Genomic DNA, 24,894 nt, shown 5'->3' with positions numbered 1-24,894 from the left:
GAGAAGTACTTAGCGTGGCACAGCCGGTCCAGTGTATCGTCGATGCGGGGGAGGGGGTAGACATCCTTCTTCGTAATGTTGTTCAGGCGGCGGTAATCGACGCAAAAGCGAAGGTTGCCGTCTTTCTTTTTCACTAGAACGACCGGTGCTGCCCAGGGGCTCCTCGATGGCTGTATGACGTCGTCACGAAGCATTTCCTCAACTTGCTTGCGGATAGCTTGGCGTTCTAGCGGCGATACGCGGTAGGGGCTCTGTCGCAGTGGTCGTGCGTGTTCGTCTGTGACAATGCGGTGCTTGGCAAGCCGGGTTCGTCGCACATTCGATGCTGATGAGAAGCAATCGGTGTACCTTTGAAGAAGACTGCGTATTTGGTCTTGTCTGCTTCGGGGTAATGCCGGGTTGATGTCGAACGTGGGTTGATGGCCTTGGTGAGATGGTTCTGCGGGTTGGTCGGGTAGGGCAAATACGCCTCTGATGTCTGCCAGCTCGTCGAGGAAAGCGATCGTCGTACCTTTGTTTAGATGCCGGTATTCTTCCGTGAAGTTGGTTAGCAACACCTGGGCTTGGCCATTTCGGATTTCGGCGACTCCCCTCGCGACGCCCAATCCTCGATCCAGGAGTAACTGGGTGTTCCCCTCGATAACGCCTTCGGCATTTTCGATGTCTCCAGTACCTATGCCGACGAGAACACTTGATCGGGGCGGCACGCTCAATGCTTCATCGAGGACGTTTAAGGCAACGTGATGAGTCGCGCTCGTCGCAGCAGGTATGGCTTTTTCCGTGGAAAGCTTGATCGACTTAGATCGAAGGTCGATGATCGCTCGATGTTCATTCAGGAAGTCCATTCCCAAAATCACGTCTCGCGAGCATTGCTGTAGGATCAGGAAGGTTGTCGCATAGGTTCTCCCGTTTACACTAACTCTCGCGGTGCAGCGTCCTGACGGCGTAATCAGGTTGCCACCTGCGGTGCGGATCAGCGGGCCATCCCAAGTTGTTGTTACCTTCCTGAGTCGGACAGCGAGTGGGCCACTCATGACAGAGTAGTCAGCTCCAGTGTCGACCAAGGCAGTAACCGCGTGACCGTCGACCGTAACTTCAAGGTCACTTGTTCGCGTTCTCGTATTGTACGTTGTCTTCGGTGTCCGATCTCGGCTTCGTCGAGTAGTAAGGCTGCGGTGGGCGTACTCCGACGTTACTTCACTGGGCAGCGGTAAAAGTTTCAAGTCTGGCCGCGTTGTCGTTGTCGTCGTTGTCGGTGCTGTCGTCGGTGTTGTCGTCGTTGTTGTCGTCGGTGTTGTCGTCGGTGTTGTCGTCGTAGTTGTCGTCGTAGCTGAGGCATGGACTTGGGTTTTCGTCGATGGAGGATCTTTGTGCTTGCGCTCGGAAGCAACCTCACCTCCAGAGGCTGCTTTATTCAGTTTAACCTTCGGGGGCTGGGGGAGCGTCCACGCACTGCGTAGCCAAAGCGCGGAGACGAAGGCGACGGGGAACGTGATAGGCGGCTGGGCGGTGAGCATTCTTCCCGGCGCAAAAACTCCTCGATTTCGGCTGGTCGCTGCCCTGGTCGGGGTCGTGGAGCGTCGTAAGAGAACCCTCGGATGCCCAGTCGTCTGTATGGGCAGTGCCGGAGGACGTGACCGGCTTCGCCACAGTGGAAGCATAGTGGGCGGCGCTGGTCGGGAGTTCTCCACTCGTCGCATTTCCTCGGCTGCGCGCGTCGCTCGTAGGACGGGCGGGTTGGGGCGAGTGGGCGGCGGACCAACGCAGCTGGCTGAGGGCGATAGGGGCTTGAGTCCTGGCGTCGAGGGGCAGGGCGGCGCACAGCTGCGGCGTAAGTCATCGCTGGGGGCTGCAGTGGCTTCGTGGGTGTCGGCGTCACACCCAAGGCCTGTTGAACCTCGTCCCGGATGACGTCAGTGAGCGATGAAAGTTGCGGCTGCGTTCCCGTTGGCAGCAATCGTTGGAGCTCTTCTCGCACAACTTGACGGATAACCTCCCGCAAGTTATCGTTGTTAACGGTGTCCAGGCAGTTTGCTGAGAAGACGCGCTGCTGGCGGTCATATTGGCGGGCTCGGGCGTCAAGGGTTTTTTCCATTGTGGATGCCTCTTCTACGAATTCCGTGACGGTTTTCGGTGGGTTGCGGACGAGGCCGGCAAAGAGTTGTTCTTTAACTCCTCGCATAAGCAACTTCACCTTCTCTTCTTCCTTCATGTTCATGTCGGCACGCCGGAAGAGACGCTTCATCTCCTCAGTATACACTGCAACGGTCTCGTTTGGGTGTTGTATGCGAGACTGTAGCAGCTGCTGGGCTCTCTCCTTTCGCACGACGTTTGTGAAGGTCTTCAGAAGCTGTTCCTTGAAGGTTGCCCAATTCGCGAGGCTGGCTTCCTCATTCTCAAACCAGACTCTTGCTGGTCCCTCCAGGGCAAAGAAGACGTACTTAAATTTCATGGCATCGTCCCAGTTGTTAAAGACAGCCACTCGGTCGAACTGCTCCAGCCATTCTTCGGGGTCGGCGCCAGGCGAGGCGTCGAAGGTTGGTGGCACCCGGGGCTGCTGGAGAATGATTGGCGTCATCGTCTGGGGCAAGCTCATGGTAGATGTTGCTGCTGGTTTTCGCTTCCGAGTAGGGTCCGGCAGAATCCCGAACTCAGGTTCGTCCCCTTGCAGGCGTCGGCTTGCGCGGTGGACTGGACTCAGGTCCTGCGGTAGATGACTCAAAGGGCTGGCGTCACGACTTGTAGGGGGTGTCCGGAACATGGGAGGCTACCCAGCACCTCCACCAGATGTCACGTTTTAGTGACGGCAGTCCAGCGTTCAGGAAGACAGCAACAAAGACTTTAAACCGAAGCTCTTTATTTGGGCTGACTTGCGCCCTCAAAAGAACTGAATCACTCGGCGGCGGCGTAAGCAACAGGCGTGCTCGGCGGTCGTCGAACTACGAATTTCCGCCGCTCGCGGCATCGCTCAATTTAAAGGCGGCAAGGAAACTTCCAGATAACAGGACAAGATCATCTACAGTAATCTAGAAAAACCTAGATGCAGCCCTTCATGGCTGCGATCAATCGAGATTAGTCTGGTCGCTTCTCGCGCCACGAACAAAAGTGATAACAACCCTTTCCTGCAGCCTTGAGCGTGAACGAACAAACACTACAATGATACGTGGCAATAGCTACCTGACCATTAGTGTCATCACAGCATTCTAAGACACTGTGCGTTACGTGAATATTGGAAAAAATGGATCGCCCTTTAATTTCGCACGTGTCACGGGGGCCAACCAAGTAATGAATCACGGTCTGCAACCTTCGCGCCAAAACCTTTATGAAAATTTTGCACTCGACGTTAGTCAGTGCTATTGGTCGGTGTGCTGTAACCAGACGTAATCTATGTCGTCCGTTTTGGGAACCAGCACAGTGGACGATACATAGGACAGTGGCAGTGCTTTTACTTTAAAGGCTTCATTAGAGATTACATTCAAGACCGGGGAAATTACATGTTTAAATTCTTTGTAGAATGCCGCGCTGAACCCGTCCGGTCAAGTCGACTTACCTAGGGTTTAAAGTGTCGATTGCTTCGTCCACTTCGCTTCAGTGATGTCCTGCTCCGATCTCTTTTGTTTCGCCGTCAAGACGCGGTATCACAGCTAGGAACACCTCCTTAATGTGATAATCTACCAGATGCGATGCGAAGAGCACCGGATAATGCTCAAAAAAGGCTGCTTTGATGTGATCGATCTTCGTTGTTAAAACACCTCTCCATTCGATTTCGTTAATGGGGTTTCTTTCGGCGCGGGTTTTTTCTAAACCAAGCGCTCGTGTCGTTGGCACTTCCCCTGCAGCTGTCTCTCCTGCGTTTGCCCTCACCAGCGCTCCCCGATCACATTTTTCTTCGATTAGCTCTAGCTTTTGTTTGGTTTTTCTTATGTCCTCTATCCATTTACGAGGCGCTCGGCATTCTTGTTTTAGCATCTTCTGAAGCAGTGCCTTTAGCTCTGTTTCCTGTTGTTTCGCCTCATGATGTATAGACGTAGTTCTTTCTATTGCTTTTACTTTCAAAGTTTCTTTAGTGAGCTCCCACTGCTGCCATATAATCATGTTTCTACTTGGTTCTATTTTTGATATTTCTTCTTTTAAAGTTTGGTTATAAAATGCGTCTACATTTCCCACGAAAAACTATTCCGCTTCTTAACGATCCTTATACTCCATTGAAACAAACAATGGTCAGAAAATTATACCGCATAACTGATACCGGCATAACCTTACTGGCGCGGCTCGATGAGACGATAAAACAATGCTTGGAACAGCCTATCACGCTGCAAGAAGTGAACAGTGCAAATGAAAACCCAAATCCCGGGAAGTCGCCGGGGCCAGAAGGGATTAGCGCACCCTTTCACAAAACATGTAAGACTGCGGTCGCCAGTTTTCCAAGTGGTCTTTCACGAAGCGTATGAACTCAAAGCGCTGCCTCCATCCTTTGCTTCAACCCACACAGTTTTAATTCCAAAGACAGAGGACATGAATAAGCTACGTAGTGTCAAATCGTACCGACCAATAAGTCTCACCAATGTTGATTACAAGATTTTGACGAAAGTACTACCTAAAAGACTACAAACCGTGATGAAGGAAATTGTGGGAGACCACCAAACATGCACAGAAAAAGCAGTTCCATTTTCACTATTATTCACGTCGCTCGTAGTATCCTAGAATGTTGCGATTCTGCACGAGATGGAGTAGCAAAGCTCCATATTGATTTTTAGATGGCTTTAGATAAAGTGCCCAATGATGTTCTTCTCTGTATACTAGACCATGTTGATGTCAGGTATGTTATTAAAGAGGGAGTGGGAATGGCTTATGATGCCTGCACAACCCGGCTGATAGTAAACAAATCCGTGGGAGAGAGAATTGAAGTACAGCGATCAGTACGCCAGGGCTGCCCCTTCTCTTCCCTCCTAGTTTGTATTCAGAATCATTTTGACTAAGCATCTTGAATCATGGGCAAATACGAGGTTTCAAACTAGAACAAGCAGTAGTGAAAGTGCTGATGATGTCGCGGTTTTTTCTACAGATTACAACACACAAGTTGTAGAAACAGGAAGAAATTTTTGTGTTGGAGGCGGAAGCTCAGTTAACTAGGTAAAATGCTTGGGATTCTGGCATGGCGACTGGCCTGTGAACTCTGGCACTTTCGCCAGTGTTAGCTTTGTCATGACCCCCGTCAGTTACCTCGGAGCTCCACTTGGATTCTATAGAGACAGCGATCCATGCTGGAGAAATCAATCGACGGAACTGCAGGAGGAAGTTGAGAAATGCAAAGGGTGGAACTGGTCAATATTTTCTAGAGCCCCCTGTACACCTCGTGCGCCCATTTTTATTGCAATCATACCTTTTGCACGTACGATCGGCATTTCACGACAAACAAGGCTTCTTCGCATGGCATCACGGCACTGTCACTATCAGAGATTGCTCTGTTGCCCTCAGCAGCGGCGCAACTTTCATTCCCAACAGTCGTAAGCTACCTACAAACGAGAGCGAACATTTCAGCACTAATCGGCGTGGATCCGTTCCGTATATGTTTGAATCAGAGAATAAAAAAAAATGAAAATGCTTCAGAGCATTGGAGGTGCCAAGGTTTGAACCCGGGGCCTCTCAAATGCGAAGCGAGCGCTCTACCACTGAGCTACACCCCCTTTTTTTTTTTTTTTTCTTGCCGGAAAACAATACATGCGCAGGCATAAAAAGTCGCTAGCCAGACTTTGGCTAAGGCGACGGATTAAAACATTTTCATTTCGATCAATTTGTCCATAACTGCCACCCAGTCCGGTGGCTGAGGTTGACTGCGGAGAACATCTCTCAGAGAAACTACACTTTCTATAAAGTTTTCCCTGACTGGTTTCACATTTGCGTCTGCGTGCTTAGCCGCCATCCTAGTTTTCCAGATGCTGTGGAGGCCCAGTAGCATAAACATATCGTATGGCACTTCGCCACTTTCTATAGGCAGGAACCGGATGCCATATGGAGTAACAGGTAGCTCTTTTTTTAAAGTTCTTTGCAAGATATGCCAGTGGAAAACCGGGTCCCAGCAGTCGATAAAGACATGTTCGATGGTCTCGGGTTTTTTGCACAGTGTGCAGTCGACGTTCTATGGTACGAAAATGCCTTTATCGTTTAGCCATGTTTTCACCGGGAGGGTACCCGAGTGTAATTTAAAGAAAAAGGATTTGACGTTCGGTCTTACCGGCATCTTCTTAACTCGATTTAGCACATCTTTGCCTGGGCCTCCGCAGTAAAAGGATCGGTATAAGGGTACAGGTATAAAGATATCTAACAAATCCTTGTACATTTTTTTCCTGGGTACAGCAGCCAGATATTCAGTCGAAAAATGAGAGCTCAAAATGTGAAAGGCAGCCACAACTTCACGTAAAAACCCAGTTACAGCACGATTCGTGGCTGGGAAACTGGACACAACAAATTCCGGTAACACATTTCCTAAGCGCACCTGCAACATTGTGCGCAACAAAGGATCGGTTTGATCACATAGAAACAAAAATCTTGAGACAACTTGTTTCAGAAACAAGTTGGAAAGTCCAAGGCCACCTCTTTTGACCGGTAGGAACAAATTAGCTCGACTAGTTCGCTCCCAAAAAAGGGCGGACGTGGTGTGCAGGGGGTGTAGCTCAAGATAGATCGCAAAGAGCTCTCGCCTCTGCTCTTTGCGATCTATCTTGAGCTACACCCCCTGTACACCACGTCCGCCCTTTTTTCTTCCAATCATACCTTTTGCAGGTACGTGCTGCATTCCCACGACAAACAAGGTTTCTTTGCATCGCATCACGGCACTATCACTGTCTGAGATTTCCCTGTTGCCCTCATCCGCCGCGAAACTTTTATTCCCGACAGCCGTAAGCTACCTACGTACGAGAGCGAACATTTCAGCACTAATCGGCGTGGATTCGTTCCGTATATGTTTGAATCAGAGAATTAAAAAAATGAAAACGCTGCAGAGCATTGGAGGTGCCGGGGTTTGAACCCGGGGTCTCTCACATGCGAAGCGAGCGCTCAACCACTGAGCTACACCCCTTTTTTTTCTTTATTGCCTGTTTTGACAACGATAACAAACAAACACACAAACAAACCGCTAAAACACGTGAACCGGCCTATGGTCAACGTGGTTGTTTAAAACTTCTTGAGGGCTGCAAGTTCATCCAGCACGCCAAGCCATTCGGGTAGCTCCGATTGGGCTCGGTAACATTCCCGCACACGCACAACACTTTCAATGAAATTTTCTCTTACAGGTCGAATGTTTACATCGGCATTTCTCACTGACATCCTGGTTTTCCATATGCTGTGGAGGCCCAGTAGCATGATGAGATCATAAGGAATATCTCGGTCAACTTCTACCGCTAAGAACCGGATTCCATACGGCCTGATTGGCAGGTCTTTCTTTATTGTTCTTTGTAGAATGTCCCAATGGAATACCGGATCCCAACATTCTATAAACACATGCTCGACTGTCTCAGGCTTTTTGCAGAGCATACAGTTAACCGTCCATGGCACAAAAATGCCCTTTTGTTCTAGCCAGGTTTTAACTGGCAGAGTGTTAGTATGGAGTTTGAAGAAAAAACTTTTCACGTTAGGATTTACTGGCATACGTTTCACTCTTTTCAGAACATCTTGCCCTGGGCCTCCGCAACCAAGCTGTCGATACACTGGTGCAGGCAGCATGACATCCAACAAATCTTTATACAGTTTCTTTCTCGACACATAACTTAAATAATCTGAAGAAAAGCGCACTTTCAGCATGTTAAAAGCCGTGACAACTTCGCGCCAAAATCCTCTTACGGCTGTCGTTCTTTTATCAGAACAGGACACCAAAAAATCAGGCAAAGCATTGCGCAGGCGCACTTGCACAAAAGTACACAAAAAGGGATCATTCTGGTCCCGCAGAAAAATAAAACGCGACACAATCTGTCTGATAAACAAATGCACAAGCTCCACTCCCCCTTTTCGAACCGAAAGAAATAGATTTGTCCGACTCGTACGTTCCCATGTGCTTCCCCACACGAAAACAGCAAAGATTCGATGTATTTTTTTATGGTTACGCGCGACATGAGTAATGCCTGCAAGACATACCACACTTTTGCAACCAAGAAAAGGTTGCAAACAGTTGCTCGTGTGAACATAGATAGGTTCCGGCCGTTCCATGCTTGCGTTTTCCTTCTGAGATTCTCTATTTCCCTATTCCAGTATTCCTCATTGTCATTGTATTGGTCAAGTGGTACACGCAAGTACTTTGAGGGCAGCGCTGTCCATCGCACATTGGCAAACACTTCAGGCTTTTGATCGCACTCCCCGTGCCAGAATCCAGATGATTTCTCCCAGTTAACACGGCACCCCGTTTTAGCGCAGAAATCAGCCGCAACTCTAACAGTTTCTTGAACGCTTTCTTTGTCTACAAAAAATAGCGACATCATCTGCGTACGCAAGCATTTTTACCTCCGTTGCTTCCAGCGCGAAACCGCGTATCCTTTCGTTCTGTACCATGCTCAAGCATAACGGCTCTAGGTATAAAGCAAAAAGCAACGGGGATAATGGACAGCCCTGCCTCACAGACGATTTCACTGGCACTCTTTCGGTGAGATTCTTATTTATAATAATTCGCACTGCACAATGAGTGTAGGCCATTTTGACTCCCTCTGTAATAACACTTCCTATGTTCACAAATTCTAGGAGATTAAAAAGCACTTCATGGCACACTCGATCAAAAGCTTTTGCTAGGTCGAGCTGCATCATCGCAACTCGTCCGTCAAAAGTATCGCAACACTCCAAAACATTTCTCGCCACATGTATATTGGTCGTAATACTTCGTCCTTGTATTCCACAAGTTTTGTGGGGTCCCACTAGGTCTTTATTGACGCTCTGTGTCTTTCTCGCTAAAACTTTCATAAGGATTTTGTAATCTACATTGGTGAGGCTTATCGGCCGATAAGACCCCACCAAAAGCAGCCTTGCTGAGTCCTCATACTTTGGAATCAATACAACGTGGGCAGCTTTGAAAGATGGCGGCAATTGTTTTGTTTCATAGGCTTCTTCGATTACTCTATGCAGGACCTGACTTAGTTCATCTTTAAAGGCTTTATAGAAAGCTGCACCCAGGCCGTCGGGCCCTGGGGACTTCCCGGCATTTAACTGGTCAATTGCTTTCTCTATTTCTGTTATACTGATTGGAGCTTCAAGTCGTTCCTTCTCACTCTCATCTAATTTGGGCATTAATCGCAAATAGTCACGTTCAAAGCCGTCCTTCTTCACTTGCTCCTGTCCTAGCAAAGCTTGATATTGCTCAAAAAACGCGCGTTTTATATTCTCTGGATCAGTGGTTTCTTCATTTCTGTACATTATTTTTTGTATTTCTTTTTTCGAGGCATAGCTCTTTTCATCGCTCAGTGACCGCTTAGTGGGCGCCTCACCCATCCATAATCGCTCAGTGCGTGCCCGCACAACGGCCCCTCGGTACTTATCTTCATTGGCCTGCTCTAGCTTTCTTTTAACTTCCTTCATCTGGTTCATGCATAAACCAGGCTGCGCAGATTCTATGTTCAGCAATAGTTTCAACTGGCTGTGCAATTCCTTTTCTCTCTGTTTTTCTTCGCGTTTTAGTATGCTTGCTCTCTCAATAGCTTTCATTTTTACGTCATTTTTGAAACCTTCCCACCTTTCCAACCAGCTTTCAGCTCCAGACACATGCAATGACTTCAGTAAATTATTTACTCGCAAACGAAGCTGTTGTCGTCCAGAAGTTTGGCATTAAATTTCCATAAATCCCAATTAAATCTCACCTCCTTTAATTTTGATCCTAAGGTGAAGGAAACCATGCAGTGGTCAGAGAAGAATACTGAAATGACTTCGTAGTTTTCGCAGAGCGGCGCCAGATGCACCGATATGTATATGCGATCGAGCCTGGCATGGCTTTCACCCTGGAAATGAGTAAACTGTGCCTGACTGCCGGGTGATAACATGCAGCCAACATCAATTAAGTCGTACTCCTCTACGAGCTCATCCAGAACCTGCACACTTTGATCCTTTAGAGTACGGACTTTAGCTCGGTCCTCTGGCCTGCAAACGCAATTGAAGTCTCCCATAAATATAACATGTCGCTCTGTTTTCAAATACTGCTCGAGGTTTTCAAAAAAATTTCTGCGGTCGGTTTCTTTGTTAGGCGCATAAAGACACACAACACGCCACAATAAATCACAGAATGAAAAATCCAGGATAACAAAACGGCCACTTTCGCAAGCAATGACTTGTTCCTCCAAAATCCCAGTACTGCTACGTACAAAGAGCGCGCATCCCGCCGATGTTCCAACCGCATGAGCTATACAAACATTGAAATGAGTTCTAAAGGGCTGCACCATGCGGCCCGTTTGGTCCTCGCTGGTGACCTTCGTTTCTTGGACAGCAACGATGTCCAGCTCGTTTTCGATAAGTAGCCTACTAACCTGGCACTGCCTTCGCCTTCTTGCCAAGCCCCGAACATTCAATGTTGCTACACGGAGGGATTTTTTAAAGTTTGCTGCCATATTTACACTAGGTCACAAGGACCGCACGGAGCTTACCTCGACAATCTGAGGTACGCCGCTGGTGTTGAAAACCGCGGCACTCGACGTTTCCGCCCCCGCAGCAAGATAGTAGTCCTCGTCGTTGTTTTGGCCCTTGATACAGCTCCATGATGCACGCTAATTGCAGTTTCGTGGGCAGGAACAAGACTGGCCCCCGCTGCTACGAGGGCTCCGTGCCGCCCCCTCTGCGGTCGGGCGGAATGTTCGGCTTGGGCTTGAAACTCGGCCGCCGAGTAGCAGACGTCTTGGGAGGCGGTTCCACGTCGGCGCTGTCGCCCGCGACGACTGTTTCCTCGTGCACTCTTTTTCCTGGCAGTGCACTTGTGGTGTCCATGGTTTGCTCACCATCCCACCAGCCCCCCGTCGACACTACTTCCAACTCGTTGCCGGAGTCTTCTTTCGCAGTCCCCGCCCCCGAGGGGGTGGTGTTGCCTTGATCTTGTTGGTCGCCTTTGCTGACGGCGCCTTGAGTGTCCTCGGTGGCTTCAACCTTGTCGCCCGTTGGAGATTGCACGGGCACATTCCCAGCCCCTCTGGAAGCCTCTTCAGCGTCTTCGTCATCCATAACGAGCTCGGTCACATCGTTCTTTTTCGGCTGACCGGTGATGGTTGCGTAGGTTTTAACGCAGTCCGTATCGTTGTGACCAAAGCGCCGGCATCGGGAACAGCGCGAGACTTTGCAATCACGCCGTATATGGCCCTTACTGTTGCAGCGCAAACACAAGGGTGCCCAGTTCGGTACCACAACCAAGGCCAGCTCACTGCCCACACGCACCTGATGGGGCAGGTCTTCCACACTGACACCGGCCTTCAACTTCAGGGCGACGAGGCGCGTCGTCGACGACCTGTCGGTAATGCCGTAGATACGCCACTTCTCCCTGGTCACTTCAGTTACCTTGCCATAATTTGCCAGCCCAGCCCGCACATCATCGTCGCTGACTCTATGAAGGAGCCAGTGAAGCTTGAGCCTGACATCTTGGTTGTTCGGGTTTATAACCAGACACCGCCGCTCCTTCACCAGCATGTCACCTTTAGCGAGCATGCTCTTCACCGCTTCCGCTGTCTTGAATGTTACCACCCATACATGGTTCATTTGGTACGCCCCCAGGGCGATAACATCTGGGAGTGCTCCCAGATTAGCAAGGGTGCTTCTGAAATCTTCGACGCGGAAAGGCCGCGCTCTCACATCGCCGTGCAAAAAGTGGCCAGGAAACGCTTTCGCCTTGCAGCACTTTAGAGAGCCAAAGAGCCCCCTGAATTTTTTTAAGCATGAAATGCTTTTAGCTCCCGTTGTCGGCATTGTGGTGACGTCACGCCGAGACCGAGAGCCATCATCCGGGCACTGAAATCCACTCCGCGATCATCCGGGCACCGTACGAGACTTAACGAGATTCAACGAGACTCTCTAAGCCCTCCTACGGGACCGGCATACAAGCGCCGGTTGCTCTCCAAACGAGTCACAAAAAATAACTGCTGCCAGTGTCTTCTCAATGTTTATCAAGATATCAGTCGAGCTGTGCATTTGATAATGCACGGAATTATAATTTCCGCTTTCTAATAACGCGTGGAAAAAGCACATACATGGCACAATAAACTTCTTTGTCATACGTGATCTTTTAGGGGCTTTGAGAGAAGGCCGCTTAGAGAAAGAGAGGAGCTCCAGGGCGAGAAAAGCTTTCGGCGGAAAACTTTCGCTCCCTCCCCAAGGATGGCGCTGCGGTCCCACACTCACGCATGTAAAAGACCGGCCGCTTGGCCTTCAAGCCCTTTCCTCCTCTGGCAGGCAGATGTATACACGCTCGCGGAGTATTCGAACGCGCTGCATATACATTCTTAGGCCTGCGTCTTGTCGTGTCCGCGAACGCTTCTGCATCGTCCTGGATTTCAATGCCGCCACCGTCACAGCTGCTTAAGCCGAGCAATGGAGCCTGTGTTAGGCCCGTAAACATTTCATGCTTACTCTACTCTCGGTTACGGGAGAGGCGCAATTTTTTTGTGTTTCGCATCCATCGAAATGCGGCTGCCGCGTCGCATGAGAATTAAAATTGTTTTTGTGAACCAAAATGGCGCAGTATCGGTCTCACATCTCGGTGGACACCCGAACCGCGCTGTAAGGGAAGGGTTAAAGGAGGGAGTGAAAGAAGAAAGGACGAAAGAGGTGCCGTAGTGGTGAACTCCGGAATAATTTAGACCACCTGGGGATCTTTAATGTGATCGCACGCCGGGCATTACAGTTTGTTCTGCATAGAACGCAGGTGCACTTTGATGCACGCGCCAAAGCTCCCAGCCGGGCATGGTAACAACGGAACATTGAAACCAGGGTTGTCGGTTATTCACCGGATCTATTGCTTGAAATTCGGTTCAGCAAACAACCACGGCAGGAAAACCTATCTTGCGGAGACAAACTGCATATGGGACCGACAGAAGGAAAGCAGTTTCCTGCCGTTATCACGCGTAACACGAGCAAGGGCTCTCATGTTGCAAGCAGTTATTGCGCATTTAAACGCTGCTCATCTCGGAGAAGATTCGGTTGATGAATGTATACGTAATGACCGCACATTGTACCCAGATTTTTAAGCAATGTTACCTGAGTACATCGCTAGAATGAAATCCCGCAGTAGCCAGCTTAGTTGTGAAGACGAATGCATGGTAATATATGTAAATGCAAACTGTTATAAAGGAAAGTGAACGCCCATTGAGTGTCGCACTTCTAGTGAATATAGTTAGTGTTGAGTATGGAAACAACTTTATTACATGGCACACACAAAAATTCAGGGGGCACTTTGACTGTCTAAAGTGGGTAGAGGCGGAAGCGTTTTCCGCACCACCTTCGCTGTTTCTGTGGCACCGGTGGCGTCACATATAATTGAGTACTAATTACTAAGTGATGACAAATCACTAATTAATGGTTAATTACTGATTAATGCCTGAATACAAATTAACTGCTAATTAATGACGCTTAAGCTTCGCCTTTAGGATTGGAATGCGACAGCGCGTTCGCTGCCAGGGAGTCCACGGAACACCACCCGTTCAGCGCGATGCCTTGCCCTTTGAACGCAACGCTTTTTGAGGAAAGGAAATGGCGCAGTAATTCGCTGTCATCTCGGAGGACACCTGAACCGCACCGTAGAGGAAGGGAGGAAGTGGGAGTGAAAGAAGATAGATAAAGAGGAGCCGTAATGAAGAAAATGAAAATTGTATTTGGAGAAAGGAAATTACGGATTAACTGTCTCCCAAAATTCAGGGGGGCACTTTTTTGACCTAAAGTGTGGTCACTGATGCCCCTAAGAGTGGAACGCGACAGCGTCTTGCAACGCTGCCAGGGAGTCCATAGAACGCCATCGCCCATTCGGTTCTACGCCTCGCTCGTCGGTAAATTGGTTTTTGACGAAAGGAAATGTATCTGTCTCTCATTTGTCGGCGGACACCTAAACCTCGCCGGAAGGGAATGGAGGAGAATGAGAGTGAGTGAAGACACCGTATTCACTAGACGCGCCTTTGTTCATTCCAAACCATCGAGCTGGCATGGCGGAGTGGATAGCATGCTCGTCTCTCACGCCGAAGACCGGGGTTCGATTCCTCAGCTCGACCAATTTCTTAATCGGTTTTATTTATTTATATGGCCTGACTAGTAAAGCTAATTAGGCTAATTGGGCAATTAAGCAATTAACTAAGCTCAGTCCCACTTACTTGGAGCATCACTAATACGATCCCTTCAATTGGTTGCATGGTTACTAGCCAAAGAACAATTGGCCCCGTTTGAAATTCGCGCACTGTGACGTCACGACCGTTTCCACCAATTGAAAAGCGTGACATTTTCTGTCGACAACTGCTGCTTACAACGATGAGACATTAAAGGCTTCCGCCTTAAAAAATGGCTGAGGCTTAGCTAAGGTTAAGCCTAGTCAGATGCGAAGCATATTAAGGCGGAAGCCTTTAATGCCTCATCGTTGTAAGCAGGAGCTGTCGAAAGAACTGTCACGCTTTTCAGTTGGTCGAAACGGTCGTGACGTCACAGTGCGCGAATTTCAAACAGGGCCAATTGTACTTGGGTTACTAACCATCCAACTAATTAAAGGGATCGTATAGTGATGCTCCAAGTAAGTTTGACTGAGTTTAGTTAATTGGTTACTTAACGAATTAGTCCAATTAACCTTTCTAGTCAGACCAGATAAAAAAATATCTGCCTCTCCCGTAACCGAGAGTAGAGTAAGCATGAAATGTTTACGGGCCTAATGTCTTCTCGGTGGACACCCGAACCCCAGAGTACAGGAAGGGAGGAACGCCACCACCCGTTCAGCGCGATGCCTTGCCATTTGAACGGAAGGTTTTTTGAGGAAAGGAAATGGCGCAGTAATTCTCTGCCATCTCGGAGGACACCCGAACCGCACCGTAATGGAAGGGAGGAACGCCACCACCCGTTCGGCGCGATGCCTTGCCCTTTGAACGCAGCGCTTCTCCCCCGGATCACGTATGACAACGAAGTGTAACATGGGATTTATGTGCTTTTTGCACGCGTTACTAGAGATCGGAAATTATAATTCCGTGCATTATCAAACCCACAGCTCCACTGATATCTTGATAAACATTGAGAAGGCACTGGCAGCAGTTATTTTTTGTCTCGTTTCGAGACCAACCGGCGCTTGCATGCCGGTCGCGTAGGAGGGCTTAGAGAGTCTCGTTAAATCTCGTTAAGTCTCGTACGGTGCCCGGATGTTCTCCTTTTAGTGCCCGGATGAGTGGATTTCAGTGCCCGGATGATGGCTTTCGGTCTCGGCGTGACGTCACCACACTGCCGACAACGGCAGCTAAAAGCATTTCATGCTTAAAAATTGTGTTCAAAACAATCTGACCTGATGGCAGTTGCGGCAGTATCACTTGATAATCCTGGTCAGCAGTGTCCAAAATCCTGTTACCGCGGCCCGACTGGGCCGCTGAACCCGCTCCGACGGAGCCCATCGAGACACGTCCGTTCGCTTCTGCGTCCGGAAGTAGAATCCGAGCTACACCCCCTGTGCACCACTTCCGCCCATTCTTCCTCCAATCATACCTTTTGCGGGTACGTGCTGCATTCCCACGACAAACAAGGTTTCTTTGCATCGCATCACGGCACTGTCACTGTCGGAGATTTCTCTGTTGCCCTCATCTGCCGCGCAACTTTTATTCCCGACAGCCGTAAGCTACCTACGTACGAGAGCGAACATTACAGCACTAATCGGCGTGGATCCATTCCGTATATGTTTGAATCAGAGAATAAAAAAAATGAAAATGCTTTAGAGCATTGGAGATGCCGGGGTTTGAAGCCGGGGCCTCTCACATGCGACGCGAGCGCTCTACCACCGAGCCACACCCCCCCCCCCCCCCTTTTTTTTCTTCAACATGGTATTTATTACAGTGATGTAATGTTCTATGTACATGAACTATATACAAGCCATTATGAACACAGTGTTAAACAATACATATTGAAAACACCATGCACTAGAAAAGGGGCAATGCAGAGCACACCACTAATAGTGATTGCCACTCCGGTTCGTACTCAGTCTGGGCATACACGTCTCTTAGATGAACAACCATTCGACTTAAGTGATCCTTTGAAGACACAACAGGTTCATAGTGTCTGTCCATCATGCGGGTTTTCCAGAGGCTGTGCAGTCCAGTCAGAAAGAACATGTCCAGGGGTTCATCAACAAATGGCAGAGCATTGAGATAGCGAACAGAATGTGGAGTCAGATGACTTCTTTTTTTGAATGTGCGTTGCAGGATATCCCAGAAGAGTACTGCATCTTTGGAACTGGTGAAACAATGCTCAATTGTTTCTGGTTCATCAGAAAGGTGGCAATTAACGGTAGACACAAAGATGCCCTTTTTCGCTAACCATGTTCTAACGGGCAACGTATCGGTGTCTAACTTAAAGAAAAAGGTCTTTGTACACGGCGAGACTGGCATCTTACGTACTCGTTTGAGTACGTCATGCCCAGGTAAACCAAAATACAGAGAGCGGTACATGGGCGGAGGGAAGAGCATACTAATAAAATCCTTATACAACTTTTTCCTCGACACTAAAAAAAAGGAACTCAGGAGAAAAACGAACAAGTAGGAAACGGACAGCCAAATACACCTCTTGCATTATGCCCCACAAACACGGACGGTCACAAACATTGGAAGACACAATGAGGTTGGGTAAAATATGAACTAAATTTGTTTGCAGGAATCAACGTATTATTGGGTGTGTAGTGTCACGGAGAAAAAATGGCTGAGGCTTAGCTAAGGTTAAGCCTAGTCAGATGCGAAGCATATTGATGGCTAGGCTTGGTAATACATGGTTTTCCTTGGTTGAATACTTGGTCATTTTAATACAACCACTAGAAGCCTTCGTCGTGGGGGAAGACAACGGCATGGCTACAGCGGAACGCCGACTAACCCCGCGACGCGCGTTGGGTGAGCGCCTGGATTGCCACGGAAGCCGCGTCCGCCTGCCCGGTGGAGCAAGCGTTTCACCTACACCGAGTGTGAACGCGCGTTCGAAATGCGCGGGAGTGTGTCGTCACCATACCACGTGATTTACACGGCGTGCAACCGCAGCGACGGCACAAGTTGGAGCCCCGTCTCTCATCTGTCGTGACGTCATTGTGTCACGTGGTGTGACGTCACCATACCGCGTGGTCTGCACGGCGTGCAACCGCAGCGACAGCACAAGTTGGAGCCCCGTCTCTCATCTGTCGTGACGTCATTGTGTCATGTGGTGTGACGTCACCATACCACGTGGTCTGCACGGCGGGCAACCGCAGCGACGGCACGACTTGAAGCCCCGTCTCTCATCTGTCGTGACGTCATTGTGTCACGTGGTGTGCACGGCGTGTAACCGTCACGAAGGGCTTGGGTTACCTATTGTAATATGCTTCGCATAAAACATGAAACGTGACACTATCTGTCGGACATACAGGTGAACTAGACCAAGGCCACCAGCGCTTACAGGCCGAAAAATGTTATCACGCCTCATGGATTCAAAAGACGAATCCCACACAAAAGTAGCGAAAACCCTGTGAAAACGCTCGATAGGAAGTCTTGCGCAATGAATAATTTGCAGTACATAATATATTTTAGTGGCAAGAAACACATTACAGGCGGTCGCCCTGCCAAAAATTGAGAGGTCATGGGGGACAAACGCTTGAGCATAGCGCTGAAGAGTGGACACGCAGTCTTTCCAATAATGTGCGCTATGTTTACAGGCACTCAAAGGGACGCCAAGGTACTTTGGTGGCCTGCATGTCCATGTTATACCAGCATATTCAGCAGGTGTCGTACCCCAGCTACTAAACCAAAGACCGCAACTCTTAGAGCGATTAATCCGACTTCCTGACACCGAACCAAAGTCCTCCGTTAAACGAATAACCTCATCGATGCTTGCTTTATCAGTACAAAAAAATTACCGACGATTACGTTACTTCCTAATGCGAAATTTGAGCGCAGCAAATAAGCTGTTTCACCTTTTCGATAGATTGAGGCAAAGAAATCGAGCAACACATGTATGCGCTATCACAGAATTTTTTTTTATTTTTCACACGTATTCCTTTAACAAAGACTCCACTAACAGTTCTTGACAGTCATGAAGGAAGCTTTGTGGTCGGAGAAATAGAGTGATATATGTTCGAATTGGTACACCAATGCTTGATTCTCAAAGACGAGATCTATACAAGTGCCTCGCGAGGTTGTCACAGCCGTGGGACGCGTTACGAGCGAGAGGAACGGGATGTTCTCCCGCATAAGTGTTAGGAAATTGCTGTTTGTCTTTATGTCAACATTAAAGTCCCCCACTACTAACATCGGTGTGGATCGATGGACGGTTAATGCGAGTTGCAGGAAGTGCACGACGTCTTTCGTGAGTGCGGTAGGGGCGAAGTAGGCAGCTACTACCAGCAAGCCGTTGGGCAACTTTGCGGCGCACAGTTCGCCAACTTCATGTGACGTGCCAAACATTTCGACTGGTATTGCAGAGAGACCTGTGCGCAAGTAGATAGCGACTCCCGCCGCTCTGTTGTGGTCTCTGCGAGCACCACAGCAGTATAGGAAATCTATGATTTCGAGAGGCTCTTCGGGATCCATCCAGGTTTCAGCAAAGCAAAGTACAGAGGAATGGCGCAGAATGTGATCGTGGTGTACGTCCTTGGCATGTGCGGCAAGGGAGCGTACGTTAAGAATGTGGTTGTGAATGATGAATCAAGTGCTGCCAGCGAATGACGCGTCCATTGCCTGTCTGCGTGTGTTACTGATGTGTGGTTAACATGTTAAGCTTCGCCTGTAAGAGTGGAACGCGACAGCGTCTTGCAACGCTGCCAGGGAGTCCACAGAACGCCATCGCCAATTCGGCTGTACGCCTTGCTGGACGGTAAATTTATTTTTTTTTGAGGAAAGGAAATGTATCTCTCTCGCATATCTGGGTGGACACCTGCACCTCCCCGTAAGGGAAAGGGGAAAGATGGGAGTGAACGAAGACGCCGTATTAGCTAGACGCGCCTTTGTTCATTCCAAACCATTCAGCTGGCATTACGGAGTGGCTAGCGTGCTCGTATCGCACTCCGGAGACCCTGGTTCGATTCCCCAACTCGACCAATTTCGTTCTCGGTTTTATTGATTTATGCGGTCTAACTAGAAAGGTTAATTAGGCTATTTCATATTTATATTATTGTATTTCCATCCATCGTGTTCTGTCATTAACCTGTCAATTGTTGGAACTGTCTAGGATGTTCGACACAACGTATATGAAACGAGCAACGTCTTACTGAGTGGGGAAGTGCGTGGTATGTGGAGGGTATGCGGCTTCGTACTTATCTGTTTTTTTCAGCAGCGTCTCCTTCCGCGGACGCTGTTGTCGCTGCGGCGCGCGTCTTTCTTTTCTTTTCTTCTGACCTCTTCATTCTCCTCCATATTAATTAGGCTAACTGATTAATTAAGCAATTAACTAAACTCAGTCCAACTTAGTTGCAGCATCACTATACGATCCCTTTCATTGGTTGCATGGTTACTAGCCAAAGTACAATTGGCCCCATTTGAAATTCGCGCACTGTGACGTCACGAGCATTTCGACCAATTGAAAAGCGTGACATTGGGGGCGGAGCTGGTTACGAGGCCGACGCCGACGACGACGCGAAACCCAGGAACGGACGCCAAAGAGCTGCGCTCTAAAAAACGCAAGGTCATCTGCATAAGCCAATACCTTCAGTTCATGGCCCATTATTCGGAAACCATTGATAACTCTACTGTTTATAACACTTATGCAAAGTGGCTCCAAGTATAATGCGAACAGGAGCGGAGACAGTGGGCACCCTTGTTTCACCGAAGACTGAATTGGGACTGGTTGCGAGAGACAGCCATTAAAAATCAAGCTAATGGTACAGGATTTGTAACAAAGGCGTATGCCAGTAGAAAGTATTGAACCGAGATTGACGTTATTTAAAAGTGCAAAAATAAATGAATGGCACACTCGATCAAATGCCTTTGCCAGGTCAATTTGCAGCATTGCTAATTGTTCTTGAGCGTCACTGCAATACTGCAACACCGTACGCGCTACATGTACGTTAGAGTGTATTGATCGTCCCCGCAAGCCACATGTTTGATGAGGCCCAATCAAAGTAGACATTGCAAGCTGCAGCCGATTTGACAGTACTTTAGCAAAAATCTTATAATCTACATTAGAAAGCGTGATTGGTCTGTAGCCATCTACAAATCGAAGTTTTTCCTTATCCTCAGTCCTTCGTATAAAGACAATATGACTTTTCGTAAATGACTGAGGCAGAAATTCAACATCAATACTTGTCTCCAAAATTTGGAGCAGGACAGGGGCTAGAACGGATTTAAATGCCTTGTAAAATTCTCCTGAGAGGCCGTAAGGCCCCGGGGTTTTCGAAAGCGGCAATTGATGAATTGCATCTTGCAATTCACCCAAGCTTAAAGAGCCACTTATTGCCTTGCACTCATCCTCATTGAGTGGGTTAATCATGGACACCAATGGCGCTATATGATCATCATCAGCAGTGCTGGACGTGGCAGCAAACAGAGAGCTATAGTGGTTTTCAAACTCGGTAACTATGACATCTGTACTTGTGACCAGGGCACCACCACAGTAGAGCTCAGAAATTCGCTTGGCAGCCACATGACGACGCTCATCTAGCAAGGCCTGTGTAGTAGGCTCCTCAGAGTGCAGAGCACGGTTGCTGCGGGATCGTACACGGGCCGCACGATAGCGTTCTGCATCAAACTTCTGAAGGTTGCACTTAAGAGCACCAATTTCCTCTGTGTACAAGCCAGGAGCCTCACATTCAAGCGCATGCAGATTATAAAGACTCTGAAGTAACCGTTTCTCCTCACCGTGCTTAAGATAAGACTTCACGGAGCCGATCTCAATAGCTATGCTACGAACTTCTAGCTTAAACATCTCCCAAGCTGCAAATAATGGGACATCCATGAACAAGCAAGATTCCAAAGCTGTCATCCCTCGCTGCTGAAAATGCTCATCATTTAGAAGCTCGGAATTAAGCTTCCACAGTTCCTACTGCGGCTGAAATTTGGGACGGGCGCATTCTCCAATCCGCGCAATGACCATAGCATGATCTCAGAAAGAAACAGGCTTGACATCACACGAAATGTGCCGTTTAAGGAGATCTACGGAAACGTAAATGCGATCAAGGCGTGAATGTGAGGCTCCTCTGATGTATGTGAAGGCGGATGACAATCCGGCATCAATTAAACCTGCGTTTTCGGTAATAGACAATAATATACCAGAGCTCTTATCGGCGTTTTGGTTAGGACCTGTGCGATCGCGTGGGTCGCACGCACAGTTGAAGTCACCCATGAAAACGATATAACGATCACATTCTAGGAGAGTTGCAATTGCATGAAAAAAAACTGCTTGTTGCACCGGATTATTTGAAGCATACACATTGATAACCCTCCACGACTCGCCATGCAGTCGAAAGTCACAACATATGAGACGCCCTTCTATGTCAACCTGGTACTTAAAGTCAGAAATAGGTAGACTCTTCTTTAAGAAAAGAAAGCAACCTGCCGAAAGACCCACTGAGTGCGACACACAGACGTTCTAATCTGTTAGGAAAGGTCGCAGGGCTATATCTGTATCCACTTCACTTTCTATCTTAGTTTCTTGAATAGCGACAATGTCTAGCCGATTGCCCCAAACCAATCGGCGTAACTGTACCTGTTTCTGCCTTGAACGGAGTCCACATACAAGGTCTGTTCTGAAAGTAGTAGGACTGGTTTTTTCCTGGGCGAACGGGCGGACGACAGGTGGTCTGCGCGTGCAGGATCGTTGAAGGGGGATATTGGGAATGCTGCGGAAAATCGGCAGTCGGCTCTCGGCCGTTGAAGAGAGGAGGTCGAATGTACTGTGAACCCCTGTCGAAACGTCTCGTCACGCAGAATCATCGAGCGTTTACTGGATCAGCGATACGCGATCAAATTTTGAGTAAATCTTGTAAAACTGGCAAAGAGACTCACAACATGATTAAGAGGCCTACAGCGACGTTTCCATGGGTAGATCGGGTGTTTTTTGAGTGGCACAAACTTTTCCGAGAAGGTAAGCAAAGAGTGGAGGAAAACGGCCTCTCCAGGCGCCCTTCGCCCAGCAGGACCAACGAAAATGTGTAGCGAGTGAGACATTTACTTAACACTGATCGTAGAATAAATATCAGAATGATTGCTGATGACTTGAGCATTCCTCAAACCCAAGTTTTTGAGAGCGTGAGGGAAGGTTATCCATGAGGAAAACGTGCGCGAAGTTGGTGCCGGGAGTGTTGTCAGAGGAGGAAAAGGCCAACTGGTAGGATCTTCTTCATCATGTGAATGAGGACCCCGAATTTTTGCCCAGCACATGGCGGCAACGCTGCCTCAGCCCCCCTACAGCCTCGACTTGGCCCTGCCAGACTTTTTTCTATTCCCGAGAATAAAATCGACGCTCAAGGGGGAACATCACGCATCGGTAGAGGTGGTTCAACAGGCCGTGACGAGGGAGCTAAACAGCATTCCGGTCCAGACGTTCCTGGAGAGGTACGAAAACCGTAAAACTCATTGGCATCAACGTGTAGGTGCGGAAGAGTGCTACCTTAAAAAATTATAATCGTTTGTACTATTCTCTTGAATAAATTTTGTTTAAAAAAATGAGTCCTACTACTTTCAGAACAGACAATGTATGTTCAGTGTTGCGACAGTCAACTGCTGGTTAGACGCCATGATGGCTAACTTGAGCTTCAATCAGGCATCCACGATATCTGGGGGCATCACTCCGGAAGCTGAGACCTCGCTAGAGTTGACGCCCTTTCTCCTTGATCTGGAGCGCCGAGGAGGTTTCTTATTCTTTGACTTTCGACGGCGGGACTTGTGCTTGGCGGGGACACTGTCCTCCTCAGAGGCGGCAGAACTCGGAGACACAGCGCGCTTCGAGGCCACACTTAAAATTTGCTCATCGGCATCACAGCTGCCGTCGGGGAGTGAAGTGCCAGGTTGGCACTCTGTTACCTGTGTGGCACATCCGGCAGGAGCCTCAGAAGATGTAGCAGTGCAGGCACTCGGTGCCGGAGCCACACCGTCGTCCTTGTCTTCCTCTGGCCCACGCACAGCACAGGCACGTGCGCCAAGAGCGCCATCACTGACACTGCATATAGCTGGAGCCTGCTCCGCCAGGCATCGACGCTCATCATCTGCTGACAGCTGCTCCATCTCTGAAGGCTGGGTAGGCTCATGCTGCACAGCAGGAACGGGGCCAGACAGCGGGTCCGTAGTCGCTGAGTCAATGGGTGCAACGGCTGGCGTGCCACCAGCAGCGTCCAAAACTTCTGTTGCGTCCAACAAGTGCTCCTGCAATGCGTCGTCCATGGCGCGGGGGCCACCGCGTAGCTTATTAGCATACGACACTACGCACTCCTCTGTAGTATGGCCGAAACGCCGACAATCATCACACCGAGGAGTGCGGCAATGACGGCGTATATGGCCAACCTTGTGGCAACGGAGAGACAGTGGTGGCCTTCCTGGCACTAAAACCAGACATTGTACACCGCAAAATTGTCAAAATGTGAGGCACGTCATTGACAGTGACGCCATCAGCAAGAGTCAGGGCAACGTCTCGATTCAAGGTGCGCATGCCATCCATTTCTCTAACCCTGCAGTGCTCCACGGTGATGGACGTATTCGTTCCACAAGCGCGAAGGATGTCCCGAATGTAAAAATTTTCAAGATGTTCTGGGAGCCAAAGTATCTTCAGCTTTACTGTCCTCGTTTCCGGGTCAATCACTAGACAACGGCGGTTTTTCACTTGTAACTCCTGAGTGCTCACGAGCTTAGCTTTCGCTAACGCTGTCTTGCATGTTATCATCCATGCGTGAGACATCTGAAACTGTCCGATAGAGCTGATGTCACAGAGGTCAATGACACCCCGTAAGGCATCTCTAAAGTCCTGGGCACGATAGGGACGGACAGCAAGGTCCGCATGCAGAAATACGGAGTTAAGAACCAGCTTACCAGCGGGAAGACGGGGAAGAACAGTACGGTAAGTATTACTGGCAGCAGAAGCCGCAACAGTACCTCGGCCTAGGGCCGATTTATCCATTTCTGCGGAGAGCATCAAAAACGCGACCGTTCGGTGAGCTACACCCCCTGTACACCTCGTGCGCCTATTTTTCCTCCAATCATACCATTTGCTGGTACGTGCTGCATTCCCACGACAAACAAGTTTTCTTTGCATGGCATCACGGCACTGTCACTGTCGGAGATTGCCCTGTTGCCCTCATTCGCCGCGCAACTTTTATTCCCGACAGCCCTAAGCTAGCTACGTACGAGAGCGAACATTTCAGCACTAATCGGCATGGATACGTTCCGTATATGTTTGAATCGGAGAATAAAAAAAAAATGAAAATGTTTAGAGCATCGGAGGTGCCGGAGTTTGAACCCGGGGCCTCTCACATGCGAAGCGAGCGCTCTACCACTGAGCTACACCCCCTGTTCTTTTTCCTTTATTACCGGCTTGGCGAAAAGCAAGATCAATGTACATGGAATGTTAAAATAAGTCCTCCGACATTGGGTGGATCGTTCATTAAAAGTGCTTCAAGTTTGCAAGTTCATCCTTTAAAGCAATCCATTCTGGGGGGTCATTTTGGGACTTGAGTTCATCTCTGACATATAAAATGCTCTCAATAAAGTACTGCCTCGCAGGGCGAGTATCGATGTCTGCATTGCGGACTGCCATACGCTCTTTCCACAGTCTGTGCAGGCCCAG

At 48.8% G+C, this 24,894-nt stretch overlaps 4 non-coding genes across 4 annotated transcripts; all 4 read right to left on the bottom strand.

Moving 5' to 3' along the window:
• Positions 1–5,615: 5,615 nt before the first annotated feature.
• On the bottom strand, positions 5,616–5,687 carry TRNAA-CGC (transfer RNA alanine (anticodon CGC)). The gene has a single exon. It is a non-coding gene; the product is annotated as a tRNA-Ala (tRNA).
• A 1,319-nt stretch (positions 5,688–7,006) lies between these two features.
• On the bottom strand, positions 7,007–7,078 carry TRNAA-CGC (transfer RNA alanine (anticodon CGC)). The gene has a single exon. It is a non-coding gene; the product is annotated as a tRNA-Ala (tRNA).
• An 8,817-nt stretch (positions 7,079–15,895) lies between these two features.
• TRNAA-CGC (transfer RNA alanine (anticodon CGC)) lies at positions 15,896–15,967 on the bottom strand. The gene has a single exon. It is a non-coding gene; the product is annotated as a tRNA-Ala (tRNA).
• An 8,579-nt stretch (positions 15,968–24,546) lies between these two features.
• Positions 24,547–24,618, bottom strand: TRNAA-CGC (transfer RNA alanine (anticodon CGC)). The gene has a single exon. It is a non-coding gene; the product is annotated as a tRNA-Ala (tRNA).
• Between the last annotated feature and the right edge of the window lie 276 nt (positions 24,619–24,894).

This window comes from Amblyomma mixtum, chromosome 2 (genome assembly GCF_055824585.1).
Source record: "Amblyomma mixtum isolate Tamu chromosome 2, ASM5582458v1, whole genome shotgun sequence".
NCBI classification, from domain to species: Eukaryota; Metazoa; Arthropoda; class Arachnida; order Ixodida; family Ixodidae; genus Amblyomma; species Amblyomma mixtum.
The sequence above is the reverse complement of the archived record's forward strand: the minus strand, read 5'-3'. Positions and strand labels throughout refer to the sequence as shown.